Source organism: Tamandua tetradactyla, chromosome 7, assembly GCF_023851605.1.
Source record: "Tamandua tetradactyla isolate mTamTet1 chromosome 7, mTamTet1.pri, whole genome shotgun sequence".
Classification (NCBI taxonomy): domain Eukaryota; kingdom Metazoa; phylum Chordata; class Mammalia; order Pilosa; family Myrmecophagidae; genus Tamandua; species Tamandua tetradactyla.
The window spans coordinates 86,457,188-86,481,733 of record NC_135333.1 but is presented as its reverse complement, the minus strand read 5'-3'; the positions used below and the strand labels follow the sequence as shown (position 1 = coordinate 86,481,733).

Sequence of the window (24,546 nt, the reverse complement as noted above, 5' to 3'; positions counted from 1 at the left end):
AAATTTTTGCACTGAGGGATGTTATACTAAGATAACTGCCTGTGATTCTGTGACCTTTTTTTTTATTTTTATAAGTTGTACATTGTTAGTTTGGGAAACAAACTAATACTTAATTGTTTAAAATTCAAATACAGTCAGTCAAAATGCCAAACATAATCTCTTAAATAAAACTAGTAACTCCTCTGATGTACTTCTCCAATGAAGGGTAGTTATCTAAGCTAAATGTCTTCTGGAACATCATTACTATGCCAAGAAGAATACATAAACAACCAGTTTATTAAAATATTTTATTTGATAAAAATAGAACGCCATTGAAAATGTTCGTGAAACATCATCATCTTAGCTGTTTATATAGAATATTATTATTTTTAAGTCCAGTAGACTTCGGTTGATTTATATGTGAACAAATTGTTCCATTAGCATTTTGCTATGTCTTAGTATGTACTGCATTTGAGAAACTCCACCATTCTTAGCAATTAATTCTAAGTTTCCAGTTAGGTGATGTTTTGAATTTTCAAATGTGGGATTTAACATTTATTCCTAGTCTTAAACCTCTCTCTCTATAATACAAAAGATATAGGATATATTATTTTTAAATATACAAAGCCATTTGAGATGAGATTAGAACTGTGGACTTCAGAAAAAAGCGAACTGAACTCAGAACTATAAAAAATTATCTTTGGCATGGTACTTTGCCTTTGCAGTTCTTATAGTGCTTGTACATCTTTCTCTTGAATTTGGTTTCCTATGTTTTACGATAGTGTTTTCACTCTGAACCCATCAATTTATTCATTTAATATTATTTGCTGTATTATTTTATTTTTGTAGAAAATTCATATAGAGGTCATGAATTCATATAAATATTCCAGCTTGTTTATTAGGAATTAAGGACTATATCTATTCTTAATATTTTAAATTCTAAGAACTTTTCTATTGTAAACTAAATACTAAGTTTTTAGTCATAAAAGTTTTCTCACTTTTGTTTTATTTCTATTTCCCAAAGGAATTACCAAGATTAAACACGTGTTGTCAATGTGTCTGGTAACCTTAGGTACTGAAATTAAAGAAAAAAAAAGAACTTTAAATGATTATTTGCCTCAGACAGCGCCTGCAATTATACATGTAGACTAGTTCTCTTCTTCTAAAAAAAAATTTAAACTACTGCAGAAACAAGTACAGAAACAAGTAATAAATATTATGCTGAAGAGGAAAACCACATTGACTGTGAACAATAGCATAACTGTAGGCCTGGAAAAGATCAAGAACATCTCTGCCTTTTGACAGAGCTGACAAATTAAATTTGTTCAATGTTAATGTAATGTGGCATGGAGAAAAACTTCCCTTTCTAAAACTGTTACTACATTAACAATCTGATATTCATACCTTGGGGGTTTAAAGTTATGATACACTTCTTTTTGTAACCTTGGAAATTAAGTAGAATGAAGCCTCTATAACTGCTGGCAGACTTGAAACTAGCATCATGCCAAACTCTAGAACTAAGCAGAAACCTATAGCAAAAGGAACTGCCACCCCTGTTGACACTGGCACTTTGAGTTAGTTTGAATGAGAAGCAGGTGAAAGTGATAAGTAATCCAGACTATTTCCCACTAATCACATTTCAGGAAAGAAATAGAGGTAGGAAAAGAAACAAGCCTTACTTTTTCTCTTCAGGGGAACTTCTTAGTTTACTCCCCTCACCATTGCCGACCATAGGTGATGATTTCTCTGGTTGGCATTGTTCTAAATTGAGTGTTACTACCTAATTCTCAATGAAAAGAGACTGACCAAGATTAGTTTCAAGCAAATATGAAAAATACACTATTACTTGCTTTTAAAAACCCAAATGCTTTTCATCAGTCCATTCATAGACAGTACTGATGATAAATATTCCTTTTTAAACTATGTGTCCTGATAAAACAAATTAAAAATCTACAGAAGTACGCAAGAAAGAGAAATATTCCTAACAGAAAAAATTAAAATGAAAACACTGGTTAAGGAACTTAACCATCATATACTGAATTAATGACTACTGTTTTCCAAAAACAGATTTTAGTTGGGCATAAAGGTAGTTTCCTTTTTAAAATATAATGGTAGAATATGGTACATATTGGAAACACACAGAATGTAGTTGCTGGGCCTCTCTTGACTGAAAGAATTCACATCATTAAACGATATAATAATAAATTAAGAGCATAGTAGCCAGAGACTTAAGATTGACTAGAAAGAAAAGAAGTTTTGAAGAATGTACATCCATTTTTATCCATGACTATATCAACCAGTTTACAAAATACTGGCATTTTAGCAACAGAATCTCAGATTTCTGTTTAGGTATTTGGGATTAATGAAATCGAGAATGAAACCACACATTGTCATGGAGCCATATCTAATTTATTTTTCTACTTATTTCTTAAAATCTGGAAATAGTTTCAAATTCTGAGGAGATGAAAATAATGATGTATAATTAAATTAAATTCATTATATGTATGTTATATGTATGATAAGTGGAGAAACTTAAGAATAATTGTATAAAAACACTGTTTTAACCAATTTGATTTAAACACTTCTGGCTTACCTCAGAGATATTGTAGGTTTAGTTCCAGACCATTGCAATAAAGCAAATCACATGAATTCCTTGGTTTCCAAGTTCATATAGAAATTATGTTTACATTACACTATAATCTGTTAAGTATGCAATAGCATTATGTCTAGAAACACACCGTACCTATCTTAATTAAAATGTGACACAAAGACACGAAATGAGCACATGCTGTTAGAAAAATGATGCCGATAGACTCACTCCATGCAGGGTTGCCACAAAACGTTTGGTTTGTAAAAAAATGCAATATCTGTGAAGCACAATAAACTGAGGTGCAATAACATGAGGTATGCCTATAGCCATTCAAGGAAAAAGATAAGTACCCAAATATCTGTATTTTTAACTTGTCGATTCTATTATACCTGTAAAATAGGTTGCTATAATATAAACACACTCCAGAATTTTTACTGCATAATTAAAAATCCAAATTCTAAATTATATTTGTGAGTAATAGCTGATTTTAATTAGAAAAACAATCACTATATCTCTTTAAATGACTAAGGCACCAGTTCTGAATTGTAAAATAACAGTGTGTGTACAAATGAATTGGCTCAAGTATAGTTTGGATGATTGAAAAGAGTCCCTTAGCCTCTGCTAGAAAGTCTGAGTGGAATCTTATATTAGTCAGGGTTCTACAGGGAAACAAAACCAACAGGCGATACCTGTAAATATTATGAGATTTTATAAAAATGGTCTCACACAACTGTAGGGATTGACAAGTACTGATTCTGAAGGGCAGGTGGCAAACTAGAAACTCCAAAGAATGTTGTTCTGGTTTGCTAGCTGCCAGAAATGCAATATACAAGAAACAGAATGGCTTTTAAAAAGGGCCATTAGTAGTTTTGCCTGCATTGAGTTGTCATGGTTTTCTATTGACTTTAATCACAGGGCCTGTGTTTTAGTTTGCTAAGCTGCTAGAATGCCAAATACCAGAAATGGTTGCTTTTGCAATGAAGATTTATCAGCTTACGAATTTACAGTTCTAAGGCTATGAAAATGTCCAAATCAAGGCATCAATAGGATAATACCTTCTCTAAAGAAGGGCTACTACTTTCTGGGACAACTCGTCTCATGGGAAGGCTGGTCCTTCTGTCCTGGGTTTCATTGTTTTCAGCTTCTGGCTTCAGTGGTCTCCTCTCTCAGCTCCCTGGGGGCTTTTTCTCTTGAAATTTCTCTGGGTGTTTCTCTCTGAGCCCGTTGGGCTTTTTCTGTGTCCTTTATCCTCCACAACAGTTCTGTACCCACAGGAATAGATTTAAAAAACATGGCCTTTTCTGGGTTATATAACAGCTTCAAAGAAGCACAGAATGCTAATACTAAGAGATACCCTAGGGGATCTCCTGTATCTTAGGAAAACTCTTCTTTACCTCAATTGTGTTGTTACAATCCTATTTCCCCTTGACAGTCAGCATCAGTCCCCCCAGACGGTATAGTAATTTCCTTCATTACCTGTTGATTCAGAAGCATGTGGAGCCAAAAGTGACCAGGTAGCAATATTAACTTCCAGTTCAAAGGAATCATTATTTTGTCTCCTGATGGAAGCACTTCTTTTGGAACTAAGACCTAAAGGTTTCAAGGACAGCAGCAAAGCTTAAGGTTTCAAGGACAGGAATCAAAAATTTTCTAGAGGATCATTAAAGCATGCACAGCCTCCTGCAGAACATTGTCTCAGCCCTGCAAGGTATCGACACCTAGTTGGTGCTGCAATTAAGTCTTCTAAAAGCCATTTCATCATTCTATCAGTTCAACTGCTTCAGGATGTTGGGGAACTTAGTAAGATCAGGGACTTCCATGAGTATGTGCACACTGCTAAACATCATTTGCAGTGAAATGGGTTCCTTGATCAGAATCAATACTGTGGAATACTATGACAGTGAATAAGGATTTTTGTAAGTTCACAGGAGGCAATTTTTGCAGAAGCATTGCATGCAGAAAAGTCAAACCAATATCCAGTGTATGTGTGTAGTCCAGCTAGAACAAATCATTGCTGCGTCCATAATAGACACGATCCAAGTTAATCAAACTGCCACCTAGAAGCAGGCTGATCACCTTGGGGAATGGTGCCATACTGAGGACTGAGTATTGGTCTCTGCTACTGGCAGAATGGGAACTCAGCAGTGGCTGGAGCCACGTCAGCCTTGATGAGTGGACGATCATGTTGCTGAGCCCATGCATGACCTACATTCTTCACTTTATCCATGAACCCACTGGGTATTGAGGAGTGGCCGAAGAGACTGATTGGTAGTCACAGAATGGGTCATATTATTCATTTGATTATAAAAATCTTCCTCTGTTGAAGTCACACTTTGGTGAGCATTCATGTGGAACACAAATATCTTTATTTTTTGCCCACTCAAAGGTCTACCCACATACTTCTTACCATACCTCTTTGTCACCAACGTTCCAATCATGTTCCAAGTCCCTGACCATCCAGCCAAACCATTTGTGACAGCCCATGAATCAGTATACCGATGCACCTCTGGTTAGTTTTCTTCACTTCTGGATCAGTAGGTGCAATCAACATGATATCATAATATAATGCACCAGTGTGATATCTTGTGCAAGGGAAACAACTCAAGGTCCCTGCAGACAAGATGGTGACGTAAGGCAGGAGAGTTTATATATACCTGAGGTAGGAAAGTGAAGGTATATGACTGGCCTTGGTAGTGGAAAGTGAATAGTTTCTGGTGGTCCTTACTAACAGCAATTGAAATGAAAGCATTTGCCACATCAGTGCTGCATACCAGGTGCAAGGGAATATGCTGATTTGCTAAAGCAATGATACCACATCTGGAATATCAGCTACGATCAAAATCACTATCTATTTAACTTTACAGTAATCAGCTATCATCTTCCAAGATCCATCTGTTTTCTGCACAGGCCAAATAGAAGAGTTGAATGGGGATGAGGGGGTAATCACCATCCCTGCATACAAGTCCTTGATAGTGGAACTAATCTCTGCAATTTCTCCAGGAATCCAGTATTCCTGATTTACTATTTTGCCAGTAGGAGCAATTCTAATATCTTCCATTTGTCCTTTCCTATCATAAAAGCCCTCATTTCACAAATTGGGGAACTAATGTCAGGATTTTGCCAGTTGCTGAGTATGTCTATTCAAATTATGCATTCTGGAACTGGGACAATAATCACCATGAGACAGACCTGAGCTCAAACTCATGTTTTAGTTAGATCATCTGACCTCCATACTCCCTACTCTGACTGGTGCACCACAGTGACATTTTGGAATTAATATCATTTCTGAGCCAGTATCTAACAATCCCTGAAATATCTGATCATTTTCCTTTTCCCCAATGCAGTTACTCCAGTAAAAGACCATATGTTTCCTTGGGGAAGGCTGAGAGGAATATTAACAGTATAAGTTTTTAGCAGCATAACAGGTTCCTTCCCAAGGGTACCCAGCCTTTCCCTCATACAAGGGGTTCTTGGTCTGTAAACTGTCTCAAGTCTGGGAATCGATTGAGGTGTCATGACTTTCAGTTTTTGTAATTGAAATTTGACTTTTGTTCACTTGATATAGAACTCTTCAGCTTAAACAGATCAAGTAAGAATTTAATAGAGTACCCATCCTGTTTAATTCTAGGTATCCTGTGATCTTCTAGCCAATGCCTTAAGTCTCTGTGAGTCAGACCATTTTGATTGCTGGTTTGCGTCTGTCCATTTTGGTAGCCACAACCACCTTGTCTTTGGTGATTAAGTACTGCCACTTGGCTTCTGCCAAGCTGAGATCCAATCATCCCTATTGTGTTTAAGGATCCAACTTCAGTAACAACAGTCGCTACAGTGATACATGAAATACAGAGAAGAGCAACCACAGGGCTTTTTAGGGAAGATGAAGATAGTCTCATAATTTTTCTCCTCACAGTCCTACTGAAAGGTACGTCCTCTGGATATTCCTGGTGTATATGAGCACGTCTTCCGTTATAAATCCACTATGACATTCCAATCTCTCTAAGCTTTTGACTCCCCTCCTCTACATCATGCCAGGGTATTTCTGGCATTTCAACCTCAGGTAATGTTACCTACTTTTTGTTCAGTGTTTCAGCCAACCACCAGAACAAACAGTCAGAGCCCTTTCTGACCCTTTGAGCTATAACATTGAATCCAAAATCTCTGCCCAGTGGGCCCATATTAATAAATTCAAACTGATCCAACTTTATATTCCTTCCACCATTATCACACATTCTTAATTGCAATTCTCATGCATATTCTTCTGATTTCTATCTATGTAAATTGGAAAATTCATGCCGTTCTTTTGGAGTAAGTGTATCTTCTCATGAGTCACACTTTGTACCTCACCTTTCAGGGTGTGTTGGGACATCAATCTAGTTACAGGTCTGGAAGAAAAGAGAAGCAGTGGGGATGGGGCATAAAACAATATGATGTATCATATGAACCAGTTACATCAGGGCATTCCACTGTAGTCTTGTCTGGTGAAGCAGGATTAATCTATTCACACAGAGGAATGTGGGGTGTTTGGTCAGGGGAGTTGGTTACAGGTTTATCAGGCACAGCAGGGTTAATCTCTTCAGGTGGATGTTGAATGACAGATTCCTCAGGGCAGGCTGGAGATTGGGTGGCTGTTCACTCAGGGCAGTTTGGAGGTTGAGTTGGCCGTTTCCTCAGGGTGGACCATTGTAGTTTTGTCTGGCAAAGACTCAGCAAATCTAGGATTTTAATGTCCCAGACACCATCATTATCTACCCATATGTCCAGTTTTCAAGATCCCATATCTTTCCAGACAATGCCCTCACTTTAATAGCAGACATCTGCAAGGTTGAAAACTTAGTTTATGTTGTAAATCTGCTACTCACACAATGAGACTCTGGGTCTGGTTTTCAGAGATCTCAAGTCTGCAGCTACACAAAATGAGATTTTCTTTCAGGGCACAAGAGAAACTTTCATATCCTCCATGCAGCACTAAAATTGCAAATTTGAAGCCTTTAGCTCATCCTTTCTTTTATAACTGTACCTACTACAGTTAGGAACACCAGCCAACATCATTGTACCTTTGAACTCCACAAAACTTTAAGGTGTCAAAAACACATGCACACAGAGCGTTACCTCTTGTAAGTACTTGAGTAGTAATAATCAAAGGTAAGATTTTGCATATCATGGGCTATCAGTGCCATTTTGATTATTGGAAATAGAGTCATTAGTGCCTTTGAATCTAACCAGAGTAGACAAACAATTCCCAAAACCCAAAAACTAATTCAGAAATATCATTCTTAAGATTCTGTTTCTTAAGAACCACTCCCAGTACCAAAGCTATACTAGTCAGAGTTCTCTAGGGAAACAGAACATACAAGAGATAGCTGTAAATATTATAGATTTTATAAAAATTGTCTCATGCAACTGTGGGGATTGACAAGTCCAAATTCCATAGGACAGGCAGCAAGCTCGTAAATATGATGAAGGTTTTCAGTGAATTCCCCAGGAGAAGCTGACTGGCTGAAGTAAAGATAGAAATTCTCTTGTCTGACTGATGAAATAATTTCTCCTTTTGAAGCCTTCAACTGATTCAATGAGACATCACTCATTGTTGAAGGCAATCTCCTTGGTTGATTGTAGATATAATCAGTCATAGATGACATTACCTTCCTGATGACTTAAGTCCATGAAATGTCATCCAGGCCGGTGCTTACATAACAAAATAACTGGACACCATCACCTGGCCAAGCTGACACTTGAATCTAACCATCACTAATTCTAACATGTTAATCAAAGGCTTCAACCTATGACCCTGTGAAACTTATGTCAGGAACATTTTAAACACTTTTGACAACTGCAGAATGGGTTTTTTGTATTGTCAGGAAGACTCCAATTTTATGTTTGCTAATCATAAGAAAAAGTTCCTCCTTAGAGAAAGAAAAATAATTTTCAATATGTATATTGGTGTTGGCCCAACATTTTAGATTTGAGAGAAACTTTTCATATAAGGTGGTTGAAGGTTAAAAATTTGATCAGTACCACTTTCTTTGACTCCCACTCCACTTCTCTTTTATCCTCTACAACTTTCTTATGCCATACCTTCACCGTAACTGCCTTTTCCTCCAAAAAAGAGGACAAAAATTGGGGAAATAGGTCCTCTGTGATTGTAATGGACTCAATCATCTGCTTCCCTTTTTTTCTTTGGGTCTTAGATGCTCTAAGAATTTTTGACAGGAAGATATTTTACGTGGAAATAAAAAATCTTTAGGAAAGGTAAAATACAATAAAATCTCATTTTCCATATATAGCATAAAAACAGTTATAAAATATTTGACTTCATAGTTTAGCAAAAGCATCCAATTGAACTTAGCTTCCCCCTGTATGGGCATATGTCTAGTCCCACAATTCCCAAACAATGTGCCAAGGTGCCCCTGGGTGCTGTAGCTAATTCCTGGGGTACATAGGATATTTTTAAATTTCAGGGTAAATTCAGAGGCCTCTGTTGCACACAGCATGGACTACCATAGTTAAGTTATTTGGACTTTATTGCTTAATAAAATAAAATAAAATGTTGGATATTTGTTTTGGCTTAGGGATGTGTTTTGGTTTGCTAAAGCTGCTGGATTGCAGTATACCAGAAATGGAATGGCTGTAAAAGGGGAATTTATTAAGTCGTAAGTTTACAGTTCTAAAGCTATAAAAATGTCCAAATTAAAGCATCCAGAGAAAGATACCTTGACTTGAGAAAGGCCAGTATCTGTCATGTGGAAAGACATGTGGATGGCATCTGCTGGTCCTTGTTCCTTGTTCTGTTGCTTCCAGCTTCTGATGCCAGTGGTTTCCTCTCTAAGCATCTTTGGGCCTTCACTTAGTTCCTCCGGGATACAACTCTGGGTTTTGGCTTGCTTAGCATCTCATGGGAAGGCACACGGCAACATCTCTCTGTCAGCACTCCAAGTATCTCCAAGTGTCCATGTCTCTGCCAGCTATTAAGCAACTGTTTCAAGCATCTGCATGTAAGGTTTCTCCAAAAAGGCTTTTTAAAGAACTTTAGTATCAAGACCCACCTTGAATGGATAGTCACATCTCCATTTAATCAAAAGGCCATACCAACAATTGAGTGTGTCACATCTCCATGGAAATAACCTAACCAAAGGGGTCACACCCACAGGTAGGTATGTTACATCTTCATGGAAACAATCCATTCGAAGTTTCCCACCCTAAACAATAAGTTTGGCCCCAAAAGATTGAATCAGGATTAAAACATGGCTTTTCCATGTTTCTTGAAGATGACTGTATAATGATACAGCTTTCTCAATGTGACTGTGTGATTGTGAAAACCTTGTCTGATGCTTCTTTTATATACCTTATGGACAGATGAGTAAAACATATGGATTAAAAATAAATAAATAATAGGGGGAACAAATGTTAAAATAAATTTAGTAGATTGAAATGCTAGTCATCAATGAAAGGAAGGAGTAAAGGGGTATGGTATGTATGAATGTTTTTTTCTGTTTTCTTTTTATTTCTTTTTCTGAATTGGTGCAAATGTTCTACGAAATGATCATGATGATGAATATACAACCTTGTGATGAAAAAAAAAGAATGCTTATATTGTATGTTGATTGGTTTTATTAATAAAAAAATTTTAAATAAAACATGGCTTTTCTGGGGTATGTAATAGTTTCTAACTGGCACAGGGTGCCATGAAAAAATTATTGAGCTGCTAATGGTGCCTTAAAGCAAGACAGTTTGGGATGTTTTGGTTTAGTCTAGTAGATATTTGGCTTTTTAGTTTTTTTGTTTGTGTTTTTTTTTTAACTTTTTAAATTGTATAACATATATACAGAGCAAACAAAAAAAAATCAATAGTTTCATAGTAGTTACGGGACAGATCCCAGAGTTTCTCATGGGCTACCATATCATCACCTCAGATTTTTCCTTCTAGCTGCTCCAGAATATAGGAGGCTAATGGAATAAATATTTTTTTTACCATCACGATAGACTTTTTTTTTTCTTTTTTGTGAAAAATAACATATATACAAAAAGCAATACATTTCAAAGCACAGCACAGCAATTAGTTGTAAAACATATTTCAGATTTTGGTATGGGTTACAAATCCACAGTTTTAGGTGTTTACCTCTAGCTGCTCTAAGATTCTGGAGACAAATAATAGTTTACTGATTCAGCAATCATATTCATTTGTTAAACCCTACCTTCTCTGTATAACTCCACCATCACTTTTGATCCTTCTATCCCATTCTTTAGGGGTATTTTGGCTATGGCCATTCTAACTTTTTCATGTTGGAAGGGGCTTTCAATAGTATGGCATAGGAAGATGGAACTAGCTGATGTTCTGGAGAGGCTGGGCCCTATAGGTTTCAGAACTTTTCTGGTCCAGGGACCCATTTAGAGATTGTAGGTTTCTGGAAAGTTACCCTAGTGCATGGAACCTTTGTAGAATCTTATATATTGCTCTAGGTGTTCTTTAGGATTGGCTGGAACCGTTTTGGTTGGGATTTGGCAAGTTAATGGTAAGTAGCAATGTCTATCTGAAGCTTGTGTATTTGAACTCTCTGTCACTGATAGTTTATTAGTTTAGTGTTTATTTGTTTTAAAATATTTGATCTTTTACCTAGAAGTTGTTTTTGACCTATCATATTGCCAACCACAGAACAGCATACTGTAACAAAACTGATCTTACACTGACAGGGTTACATGTAACATTAGAATATAATCAATTGATTCCTTTGTACCATTTCAAATATTCTTTTTTTGTGCTTTGATTTAGTTAAACTAATCTCACATTGGCAATTGCAAATCGAAAAGTACTTGGAATAGAAGAGCATGGACTTGGGATCAAGTTCTGCCTTATTCTGCTACCTTGTCCTTATGTAGATACTGAACTTCAGTTTCCTTATTATAAAATAGATTAATAAGCCCAATTCCTCTGAATCATTAGAGATAATTAGGATTATGTATGAAACAGTACCTGTTACTGTCTTATTAACAGGAATTTAATAAATGTTTTCTTAAGGAAAATATCATAACAATTTGGGCCGCAACACTACCCTTTTCCATGGTAGTCCTTCGACTGCCTGTAAATAGGTTAATTAAAAATAATAAATACTGAGATAAAATATATAATGCCAGCCAAACCCAAATCATGTTAAAAAAAAAAAAGATTCTAAGATCACACCCAGTACATAATTACGTTTCACATTTTATCTAGCATCAAACTCACTCTGCCATACCTGAATGAGGCTTCCTCTCGATGAGGAAAATAATCAATTAAAGAAAAGTAGTACAGTGCTGGTGGAAACATTTGTTTCATGTGGATACAACCAGAACTTTAAACTTTTTCATTGTAATCACCAAGCTTTAAAGTTTTATATTGTCACTTTCCACTTGTCTATCATAGCTCATGTTGGAAAAGATCATATGATTTTTAGTAAATGTATTTAGTCACTGTTTTGGCTGTATGAAACTAGAAATCTATTCACATACTCATTCTACATTTTAACACATTGATTAATTTTTCAGAAATGTGCTAAATAGAATAGCCATATAAAGTTACTGATTGAAATATTTAATTGCCTTATGAGATTAGCTTAAATAAATAGATGTAGATGAGCCAAGCTTAATAAATTTAAAATATGCTGTATTTACTCTTCAGCAGTTTTCTGAACAGTATTTCCACTTCCAATAAAAAAGGAAACTCTCAGTTAATTAGTTCCTCATATACCACAATAAAATTAATGTTTAGGAGTTAAATACCATAAACTTCCTCAGGCATATTTGCTGATGTGTTCCTGTTTTTAGTTAATGTCACATGTTTCATTATTTAATGGGGGTATCATGTGGGTTCCATTATAATCTCTCTTGTGCTTAGTGTCCATGTGTCTGGCATTTTAGGAGACTGCATGCTAATTTCTGATTTAACAGTGTCAGCTGACATAGAGGTCATTGACAATCAGTGCTGAAACAATCACCAAATCACAAGCTAAAAACCATTGACATGGTACACTTTTATCAACCTGACAAAAATAGGAAACATGTGTTGTCAAGATCACATACTGTTGGTTCTTTGAAAATAAGCAGAGAAGAGAATTTAATCATATTTTTAGGCTTCTGTGTTTGTCTGTGTTGGAACTATTTTTATCAGTTCTTTCTCTCCCTCCCCCATCCCCCAAATTTATAAGCCAATTAACTTTGGGAGAGCCTAACTTAGTTAAGCTTTATAAGAACTTAGTTTTAAAAAGAATTGCTGTCATTACTTGAATGGCCAATTGTTTAAAATTCCAATTTGAAGGAAGTTAGATTAATGGTTTAAAAATATGTAGTGATTAAAAACATAGAGAGACTTGAGTATAAATTAATTAAAATAAAATATACGTATATTTCCAAAATTATATGGTGACAGCCACCATCCCGTTATCAGGGGAGATATGTTTCTAGTTCAATAAAATATGTTTTAGATAACAATTTTACTAGATAATATCATTACAAGATTTATCATGGAAATAAAGTATCTATCTGTATTTCTAAAAATGATAGCTTATAGTAAGTTGGTTTTAATTATTTATAAAACATAGTTCCATAATTCATATTAAGCAGATAACAACTCTGAGGGATAAATATGATATATTAGTAATCAGTGTTGAATACAATCCTTTCCCTACCCCCACCATCACTAAAAACCAAATATACAAGGAAACAAAAAAAGCTCTCTCTTTGATCAATTCCTCAGATTTCTGTAAATATTATGTCTAATCTTTTAATCTGTCCTATTTGGTTTTTAACAGTTAAGAACATAAAAATGTCATTTAGTTTAAACTTAAAGCCCATTCAGCTCAGTTGTCTCTTTTTTGATATGAATCTCCTCCTTGACAATGTTGATGTATCCAATGGAAAGAAGGCTTGCTTGTCTAATGGCATAGCAGACTGTCACCCAAGAGGCCTCATAATGTGGCATTTCTTTAAGGAATTTTCCATAGTCAAACCTAACCCTTATACTTCTAGGTTCATATTTTTTGTTACCACAGTAAACATGAAATTTCATCTCAGTAGTAATTTCACTAACTAAACTCATCAAACTGAAATATAAGCCCACAAGTGCAGTATAGTACTTTAATTTGAATAAATGTAACTGTTGATACTGGACAAATGTTCTCCAGTAAGCATGCTCTTTCATTGTAGAAATCTCTTAGAAGACAAGCTTTAATCACAAGGTTGTGTGGAAAGTATGGAAGCAGAAATACATATAAAACAGGCTAAGTTAGCATATTGCTTCTTACTCTACAGTAGAGACATATCTTCCATGGGGACCGGAAAAGTCTTGGTCTTAGAATATCATGTGTAGTAGCATGCTGTATAAATGCTGCCTTAACTGAATTAAAAGGCCAAAATAATAGTGGCTCAAAAAGAATATTTCTACTCAGATAATTGTTCAAGCATTGCTTGTGTGGTATTTCCATGATAACAGTGCTCAAGTTCATATCCTTATTTATAATACTACTTTCCACAAGTGTGACTTCCATCTCATGGTCTAAAATATCTGCTTCATCTACTATATCCCAGTTCCAGCCAGAGGGAAGGAAAGAAACAGGGGAGAAATACAGCACCCTTTTTTAACAGTACTATTTCCCTAAAATTTATTTTGACTCTAATTGCAAAGAATATATTTAAACTTTTTAAAAACCCATTTCTATAGCCAGTTTATAAGAACTCTTCATTTTTTTCCTAGAATATTAAAGGTAGTAATTGCAATTGCAGAAAACCTCAAACAATGCAGAAGAACATATAGCAAAAACTAAGTTATCTGATTATACTCACACGTTCCTATAATCTTACTTCCCAGATAACTACTGTTAATAATTTGGTACATATTTTTCCAGAACTAGATTTAGATATACAATACATATTTTATCCATCTACTGTATATCTAGATTTATGTATATATATATATAATGTATAGGATGTTAGCATATTTGTATATTGTTGCATATATATATACTGTATATATGTATTATATAATATATAATGTATGTGAGAGTTTTATATAGACTACATTATACTCATAGATACAAAAAATGTATCAGAGACATCTTTGTTTATCATTCGTTCTTTTACCTAAATTATCCTGCATCATATTTCATTAAACTGAGTGTATCATTTTTTGTGTTCTCACTAATGAACATTAAGTTTGTCTACAACATTTACAGTTTCAAACACTGCTACGATGAACATTTTGTAAGTACATATTTGCCTCAAGAGAATTCTTCATATAACTAGCTCTCTTCCCAGTAAATGATACTTTTGTTTATTCATTCTTTTAAAAACATTTTTACCCAAGAGGTTGCACCTAAATTCTCATGTTCTCTTAGCTGGTTAATGAAAGATTAAAACTTTAAAAATTCAGTGGTCTGAGCTTAACTCTGAATAAGCAGTAATCAGACTTGTAATCTGAAAACTCTTAATTGTCTGACTCTAATAAATTCTGTCAGGAAAAAAATAAGTATATAAGGGGTCAAAAGATCTTGGTAGTCACAACCCATTTTATATTTTAACTTTCTGTGACTTAGTGTTTTTGCTTTGAAAGTAGCTGCAGAATATCTGCCATATCTATTTCATAAGGAGTTTGGAAGAGTTAAATGAGATAATGCATTTATGTCATTATTATTATTTAGTGAATACATATGTCCATTTTGAAAATTAAAACATTATGAAAAGGATTTCAAAAATTCATCTATTCTAACTCATTATTCCTCTGACCAAGACATTTGGATCTTTGATTTAATTGAAAAATTATAAACTTTTCTTTGGAGGGTGGTGGTGGTGGAGAAATGCTAAAGCATTTTTTATTTTCTAATGGTCTAAAATGTTCCATTCTAGTAGAAACCTATAAGCCATAAGTTGCCCAAATTGTGACTGCTCTGGGTTTAATGTTATAGTGGTTTAGGAAGCTACCTGTTCTCGATCTGCAGACCACAAACTCTGGATACACTCCAGGAGGTAGGATGTCTATCAAAAGCCCTGATAGATGGAAAAATGGAATTTCTACAAAAGGTGTCAGAAAGCTGAATGTTTATTTGGTCTTAAGTGGCTTATAAGAATGTCCCACTTCCAAATACCTACTTTAATCCTTTAATTATTTTGAATGCTTTTTTCTGTACCATCCCTCCATCAGAAATAATGGCAAAATTTAGACATAGTATTCTACTGTTGGTCTGGATATAGAAGCAGTTCCTTAATTATTCTCTTTGTTGCAGCCTAAAAGAGTTTTTGGGCAATAACTTAAATGATGCCTTTGTAGTAATGCTGGAATGCAGAAGGAAAAGGAACTTTTTTGAGTGATTGTCGCTTTTTCAGGGATACTCACATTTCTGATATAAATAATCCAGGAATTTTCATTGATAGTAATAGTCATCCAATTTTTGGACCAAGGGGAAATGAAAAAAAAAAAAAGCTAGATCTTACATATACAGAAATATCTTCCCAGTTTGAGAGTTGCTTCCTAGAGAGTTTCTAAATTAATCTTTTTTCAACTAACTAACTAGGTAACTGTTAAATTATGCAGGATAAAATTTTCATTTGCATTGCTACATTGAAAAAAAAAAACCAAAATATATTTCTTTTAAAAAGTCTCTTACTGAAAAAACGTTAGACTCTGACAAAGTATTTAAGAACTAAATTTATGTCAGAATATCTTTAAAAATAACTGATAGTAAAACAGGAGCTAATTTATTAATTTTATTCCTCAAATAAAACATATGAAATATTTATATTTGTTATGTATAATTCCATGAGTGTTGTTATAGAATATTAGCATTTCTTATAAAAATTTCATATTATACCAATATTCTTACAATTTTAGAAAGGCTTTGCAGATTTTCCACATTTAGAAATCCCTTCACCTATAGTTGTGTACACTGTATCAATTCCTGTGTATTTCTCAACTTGAATTCAACACTATAGCTTAAAAGAGTTCTTATAAATTTACTTGAAATGAGCTATAAGAAAGCAAAGTTCAACTTGCTTGATATCAGAGAGTCTACCATGATTTGTTGGTGAAAGATTTTGCTTTAATAATTTGTTGATATGTAGCAGCTCCTTTAGTAGTAGATACTTTGACCATGCTTGAGTATCTTAGTGACATCATCAGAATAGATTCTTTTAGTAATCTGAAATCATTTCCAGATTTAGGAAATGCTTATTATTTCCCAGTGATACCCAATGGAGCATCAGTTGCTTTAAAAAATTAAAATTTTCAAAAGAGATCAATTATGGCATATTATAAAATAATTAAATGATGGTTATACATATGTTACAGGAGATTCATTTATTCTTTAATACCACCACTTCTTCTGGGTCCTTATTTCCTCATACACCTTAACTCTAGCCTCTTTGTTCTTCTCCATCTCCTATCCTTTCTGTTTGAATTAAAGCCCTGCCCATAAAAAAATGAATTTGTTCCCTATTTGTATAATTATTTACTAATAATCTGCTTCTTCAACTGGATCTTAAACATTTGATATGGAAGAGTTGTAGTTGTCTGCTGTTTGGTATTTATTAACTTCTCAGTCAAATAATTTCTTTTTTCATTTATTGAGGCCATAGACTTTTTAAAGCCTTAAATGAGTCAGGCACTAGGTTAGGAACTGAGCTTTTAAATATATATAAGTCATAATCCCTACCCTTAGGATACTCATAGTCTTACTGGGAATAATGGGATCTAAACAGATGAAATATGATAAGAGATATGTAAACCATATTAAGTAAGTCATAGGAAAGGGAATTAATTCAAATTTTATTGGTGGAAGCTGTCATGAAAGCCTTCCTGAGAGGCGACCCCTAATTGTTTCTTTTTTCATTTTAAAATTTTTATCTCTTTTACAGTGTTTTATTTTTACAAGCAAACACTCCCACACCATCATTTCCTGCTCCGCTGGTAGCTTCTAATCTGTTTTCTATCTCTGTGAATTTGCTATTTCAAGTGATCTCTTATAAGTGATATCATTCAATTTTATCTGTCGTACCATTTCACTGTGTGTAATTTTTTTAAAGTTCTTCTGTGTTGCTGGATGTTTCATAACTTCATTTTTTCTAATGGCTGAATAATATCCCATTATTGTATATACCATATTTTTATCTGTTTATTTGTTGGTGGACATTTGAACTGTTTCCAGCTTTTGGCTTTTGTGAATAATGATCTTATAAACATGGATTACAAAGTATCTGTCTATAACCCTGTTTCTCTCTCTTTGGGTATATACCTAGAAGTGGGATTGCAAGATCAAATGGTGGTTCTATTGTTAACCTTTTGAGGAACTGCTATATTGCTTTTGCCACCAACAATGAGTTAGCGCTCCAGTTTCTCTACATCCTCCGAACATTTCTTATTTTCCATTTTTTCCCATATTTTAATAACAGCCATTCATGTGAGTCTAAAATGGTATTTCATTGTGGTTTTAATTGGCATGTAATTTGCATTTCTTGACTGGTTAATGATGTTGAGCATCCTTTTATGGATTTATTGGCCATTTGTATACTTTCTTTGGAGAAATGTCTATTCAAGTTGTTTGCCCATTTTTTTATTGGATTGTCTTTTTGTTGTTGAGTTATAGGAGTACCTTATATCTTCTGGCTGTTAAACCCTTATCTGATTGATGGTTTGAAACTATTTTCTCCCATTCTGTAAGTTTTCATTTCACTTTCTTGATAATTTCCTTCAATACATAGAAGTTTTTAATTTTGATGAAATCAAATTTATCTACTGTTTCTTTTGTTGCTCGTGCTTTTGGTTCCATATCTAAGACTTCATTGCTGAATCCTAGCTCATGGAGATTTGCCCCTATATTATCTTCTAAGAGTTTTATAGCTCTTAGCTCTTATATGAGCCTTTGATTCATTTCGAGTTGATTTTTTTTTTAGTTTTTTTTTTTTTTTTTTGCATAGGCAGGCACCGGGAATCGAACCCGGGTCTCTGGCACGGTGGGCGAGAACTCTACCACTACTCCACCATTGCACGACCTTGAGTTGATTTTTGTATCAGCTTTGAGGAAAGGGTCTTCCTTTGTGGAAGAAACTATTCTTTCCCAAATGAGTGATCTTTGCCCCCTTGTCAAAAATCATCTGGCCATAAATATAAGGGTTTCTTAAATTCTCCCACATTTTTGAATGACAGCTTTGCAAGCTATATTATTATCAGATATGTTTTTTTCTTTCAGCTCTTTAAATATGTCCTCTAATTTCCTTCTGGCCTCCATGGATTCTGTTAAGAAATAGGATTTAATCTTATTAGGGATCCCTTTTGATTACATGTCACTTCTCTCGTGCTGTCTTTAAGATTCTCTTTGTCCTTGGCATTGGGCAGTTTGTTCATAATGTATCTCAGTATAGATCTGTTTGGGTTCATCCTGCTTGGCATTTTTTACACTCTTGGATTTGATTATTAATATCTTTCATCAGATTCAGAGAGTTTTCTGCCATTATTTCTTAAAATATTTTTTCTGGCACTTTTTCTCTCTCATTTCCTTCTGGGACTCTTATGATGCATATGTCGGCACACTTGATGATGGTCCCACAGGTTCCTCAGGCTCTTTCATTTTTAAAATTCTTTTTTATTTCTGCTCCTTAACCTGGGCAAAACCAATTGTTTTATCTTCAGTTTTGCTGATCCTTTCTTCTGTCTCCTCCAGTCTTTTCTTGAGCCACTCTACTGAAGTTTCTACTTCAAAGTATTGAACTTTTGAGTTACAGAATTTCCATTTGGTTCTTCTTTATAATTTCCATCTCATTATTTCTTGATTTTCTTTATTCTTTGTCTATATATTCCTTTAGTTCAATTATCCTCTTTATGAGAGTGTTCTAAAATCTTTGCATAGTAATTTCAGAGACTGTGTTTCCTCTGGAATATTGTCCATCAAATCCTTTTTTTTGTTTTTTTCCTGTGTCTGGGCCACTTTCACGTCTGCTTTTATGTTTTGTAATTTTTGTAATGTGGACACTCAGTATTATGTTTTGTTCACTCTGTGTATCTAGTTGTCCCACTTTTCAGTCTGCTTACAGGGAAGGGTTTCTCATGCCCCCTTGGTAATGGCAGGATGAGGGATGAGTCATCTCACCGAAGTCCTCCTTCCCAACCACTCGCTGCTGCATGTTGGCCCCTTCTGGAGCTAACTTTCCAAGAGTAAAGGGTCTGCTTATCCTCCCTAAATTGTTTCTAAAGGATGAAGAGCAGTTATGCAATTGAAGAAGGAGTTGAGACAGAGGGATAAAAAAAGAGGTTCCCATGCAGAAAATATAGCTTGGATAAAGACACGAAAGCAAGGGAAGGTTTGGGGTGTATAAGCAATTTGGTGTTGAGAGTAAACTGTAAAGCAACAAATGAAAAATGGATAGTTTGAGATATAAGATCTGACCAGTTCAGAGAAATATGGATAGGCCTTATGTGTTGTAGGAACTGAAAAAAATAATATTGAAAGGCTAAAACCAAGGGTTGAGTTCAAACTGACATTCATCCCTCCATCCATTGACCCACCTATCCATGTCAAGTCATGTTTTTCTTGTATTTTCACCTCCTAGACATAGTACATAGTCAATAAATATTACATTTTATTGTAACCAATGAATATTTATTGGGTCCCTGTTATATAGAGTGTCACTGAAATTTCTTAAGGAGAGGCCTGGAACCTGGGAGACTGATTGGATGACTCTTCTAGTATTAAGAGACAAAAGCCTAGGAATTAAAAAAAAAAAAAAAAAAGAACATTGTGGCTGATTGGCCACAAAGGCTGAAAGGTAGAGAAAAATCAAGAATGCTTTCATATTTATAGCCTGGGTAACTGGTTGTCACCAAGTGAGATAGAAATACCAAGAGTAGAAAAAGCTTTTGGAAGACAGATAATGAATTAAGTTTTGTATCTGGAAAGATTGAACTTCTCATGGAACAATTAGGGAGAATTGTCTAGAAAATAGTAGGAAAGAGCTAGGCTGGATTCATTGATTTCAAAATATTAGTTTGCATGTGGTAGTTCAACAATGTGTTTGGATGAGATCATTCAGATAAAGTGAATAGAATGTGAATAACAAAGTGCCAAACACTAGACCAGGGGAATACCAATATTTAAGGATGAGTGAAGAAAGGTAGAACAGCCTATTGCAGAAATAATAAAATCAGCCAGAGAAAGATGTGAGTAGAACCAGGAGAGCATGTTAGAAGAAAAGGCAGAAGAATATAATTGCAGTGAGAGGAGAGTCATTAATTGTATCAGATATTACAGAAAGATGGTCATTAAAATTTGGCTGTTCGGAGATCGCTAGTAAATTTAGAAAGTATTTCCAGAAAAGCTTATGGATTGAGAATTAAAGTATAGAAGTAGCATTTGAGGTAATCTTTGAGGACTAGTTTCTAGCCATTTAGATGAGAAGAGACAAAGTAATTAGTGGTTTTAGAGTAGTTTTTAGGGTCTAGATAGTTAGTTGGTGTTTTTTTGGGGGGGATAGAAGGTAATTATGCATAGAATTAATCATATAATATGCATAAATTATTTTCCTAGACTCAAGGTCCATAATAGACTATAACCAACTTTCTAAACATTTCTTGCTACTCCATGAAATGGGTCCAAGTATAGGCTGGTTTATGAGGACATTTTGCTTACTCATTTCTCTATCCTGGAATACTTCTTTCTTTTAGACTCATTCATTTATTCATTCAACAAATATTTATTGAAAATCTACTATATACCAGGCATTGCAGCTCTTGGGCTTCTCTCATCTTTTGTAAAACTTCTCTATTTTTTTCCCAAGGCCCAAGAACTCAGCCATTGCCCTAATTCCTTCCCCGGTCATTCCAGCTCATTTGAATTTCTCCTTTCTCTGCTAGTTACTCCTTTTGTTATTCATCTGACACTCATGATAAGCTCTTGATTCCTTTTGCTTTCCATATTTATGTCTTATTTTCTTAACTAAAAGAAATAAGAGGTGTGATCTTATTTCTTTGTGTTCTCCACACAGCAGCAAATGTTTGATGTATTAATTAAATGAGGATTGAATAAATTTATCTATTATGAAAATTAAAGTATACAATTGCATCATGCTCTAAATAGTCTATGGTATTTATAAATTCTAATGCTTTCCTTTCTAAATTAATAATGACTATAGATCCTGGATATTTTTTAATTTGTAGAATGGCCAAATAATATTTACCCCTCAGGGTTGTTGTGAGGATTAAATGTGATTTTCTAGACACACATACATACACATCTTCAATGATTATCTCAAATTCTACTCCTACATTTAGTTCTCAATCCCTAAAATATTCTGAAAATGCTTTAGAATTACTAATGATCTCTGAATTGCAAAATTTTAATGAATATCCTTCTGGAACATATGATACTGTTAATGACTCCTTCCTTCTCTTAGTACAACTTTTGGCTTCTCTTATAAAATGTGTATGTGTAAATATATTTATATCCATATGTACATATGTGTGTGTGTGTGTGTACATATATGTATATATAATATTGTTTATCAGGATATTAAAAGTAAGCAAATATTAATTGCCCCACATTTCAAATCATTGGGAGAATAATTATTATTCAAAAATGATGTTGGAACAATTGAATAACTCTTTAGGGAAAAATCTCTGATTTTTCTATCCTAAACCATGCACCAAAATAAAATACAAGTCAAAGTATGGTGTGGTTTTTTTTCTTTTTTTTTTCCTATCCCTTTTTTCTCCTATCTAATTGTTCTTGTAGTCCTATTAATTCTGTCCCCCAAAATTATGCTCAAATCTGTCTCCTCCTCTCCCTCATGGTTAGTTCAGGCCATTATCATTTCCCACCTGACTTACTGTGACACTTTTTAACATGTCTGTCTGCCTCCAGTCTCTCTCCCTTCCGATCGATTCTATTCCTTGCTGCAAAGTTGATCTATCTGAAACACAAATCAGACTTTGTCACTTCCCTGCTTAAAATCTTTCAATAACTTACCATTACCTATAAAGGAAAATGCAAGACTCAGCAAGATGTGGGTTTACCTGCTTCTTCAGATGCATAGATCATCAATCCCTTTTGGCATCAGATACACTGGGAGTGATTAGTGCTGTCTTTGTCCTGTGGATGGCAGGGGCTCCTCCCAAGCCGAAGGCACCCTGCAATTCCTCTGTTGTCCCATGAAATGAAAGAAAATAACATTCATGTCTTCAAAATTTCCTTCCAGTGTCCTTGTTAACTTCCTTGTTTTTTTTCAATTTTATTGCAATATGTTCCCACACCACACAAACCATTTAAAGTATATAATTACTAGTTCACAGTATCATCACATAGTTGTGCTTACATTTCCATGATCAATTTTAGAACATCTTCATTACTCCAGGACAGAAATAAGAATAAAAAATTAAACGCAAATCCTCCCATAGCCCTTATCCCCCTCTATTGTTGACACATAGTATTGGTGTAGTACATTTATTACTGTTGATGAAAGAATCTTAAAATATTAGTTAACTATGGTCAATAGTTTGCAATAGCTATGTTTCTTCACATATACCCTTCTATTTCTATTATTATTTTTTACATTTGTAGTAGTTCATAAAAGAGCTTATTTACATACATGACTTTAGACAACCAGTTTCAATCAAATTCACCTACAATACCTCCCTATTACTTACAATTCCAAATAGCAAGCTGCCATCACCTCTGTCCATTCCCAAACATTTAAGTTCAACCTTGTTAATAATTCTTTAAATAGTAGGTAACCACTTCCCCATCTCTAGCTTCTGTCTATCTCGAGTACCCTATATTCCGCATTTAAGACTCTAAGTTTACATGTTCTAATTAATTCCTTTTAGTGATATCATACAATGTCTGTCCTTTTGTTTCTGGTTTGTTTATGTCCTTTTGTCTTAGACTCCTCAGAGCTCCCTCCACGTGGAAGATAGAATCGTAAGTTCAAGATCTTTCACACAGAGAAGATGATTGATAAATGTGATCTGGTTGTACTAAAGGTTGATGATGTACTGTATGAGCCACTAGCAACTAGAAGAGGAAACAAAACAAAAATATAAAAATAAATAAACATGAAAGGATAGTAAAGGAATGTTTCCTTATTTCCTTATGCCACAAACTTTCCATAAACTTTATGTTATATTACATATTAGTTCACTGGATGAAAGGGTATGTGTTGTCAACTGTAGGAAAAAATATGCTTGCTGTTGACGCTTCCTTAGCCAAAATAACCCTGTTAGAAAATATTGCCATTCTTCTATTGTTAGATAGCATAGAAATGAATCCCTCATGATGTCACTGGAGATGATTAATATGTAGATATTCATTACTATAATATTAATGAAATTACATGCTTTCTTAGAGGTTATTTAATATAGGCTAAATCATTTATATCTGTAAATACTGTACACAAGATTGCATTCTCTAAACAATTGATTAAAATTCCTCAGTTTATTTTTTAACTTTTAAAAAATGTTTCGCTTTAGCTACAATTTTCCATGTTTGATCTGGAAGTAAGAAGCAAATTAATTTTGGAAAGGCTTAGGGAAAAACTGTTTAAATGGTTAAAACCTAGGAAAGAGTAAAAGAAATTGACTTGTTGAAAATCAATCTGAATAACTTACACATGGTTGAACATTAAAAAGTAGAATTTTCCATTATCTAAACTTTATTAAAGTAAGTACTCCATGAGGTATTTACAAAATAAACTTGTTGTAATATTTTTTTAAGTACAGTTAATTGCAGGATGGCACAAACAGATGTCAGCATTCACCTCAATTAAAAAAACATCTTTTTTTAGGCAGCTTCTGATTTCTCTTTCACCATTCAGAGATACCTTTGACCTCGTTTGTAGGTCTTATAAATTCTTACCACATCAGAACACTGACATATGCATGATATATATTTTTAATTATGTGAGTTAAAGTTACTGTATTGTCGATTTTCACGGTCATTTTATTTCTATTATTTTCAAACTTGGAGAAAATTCAA

At 34.3% G+C, this 24,546-nt stretch overlaps 1 protein-coding gene across 29 annotated transcripts in view; it reads left to right on the top strand.

The window, feature by feature from the left end:
- The window catches only part of SOX5 (SRY-box transcription factor 5), a 1,211,684-nt gene that overhangs the window by 1,082,411 nt on the left and 104,727 nt on the right, over positions 1-24,546 (top strand). The window lies entirely within an intron of this gene.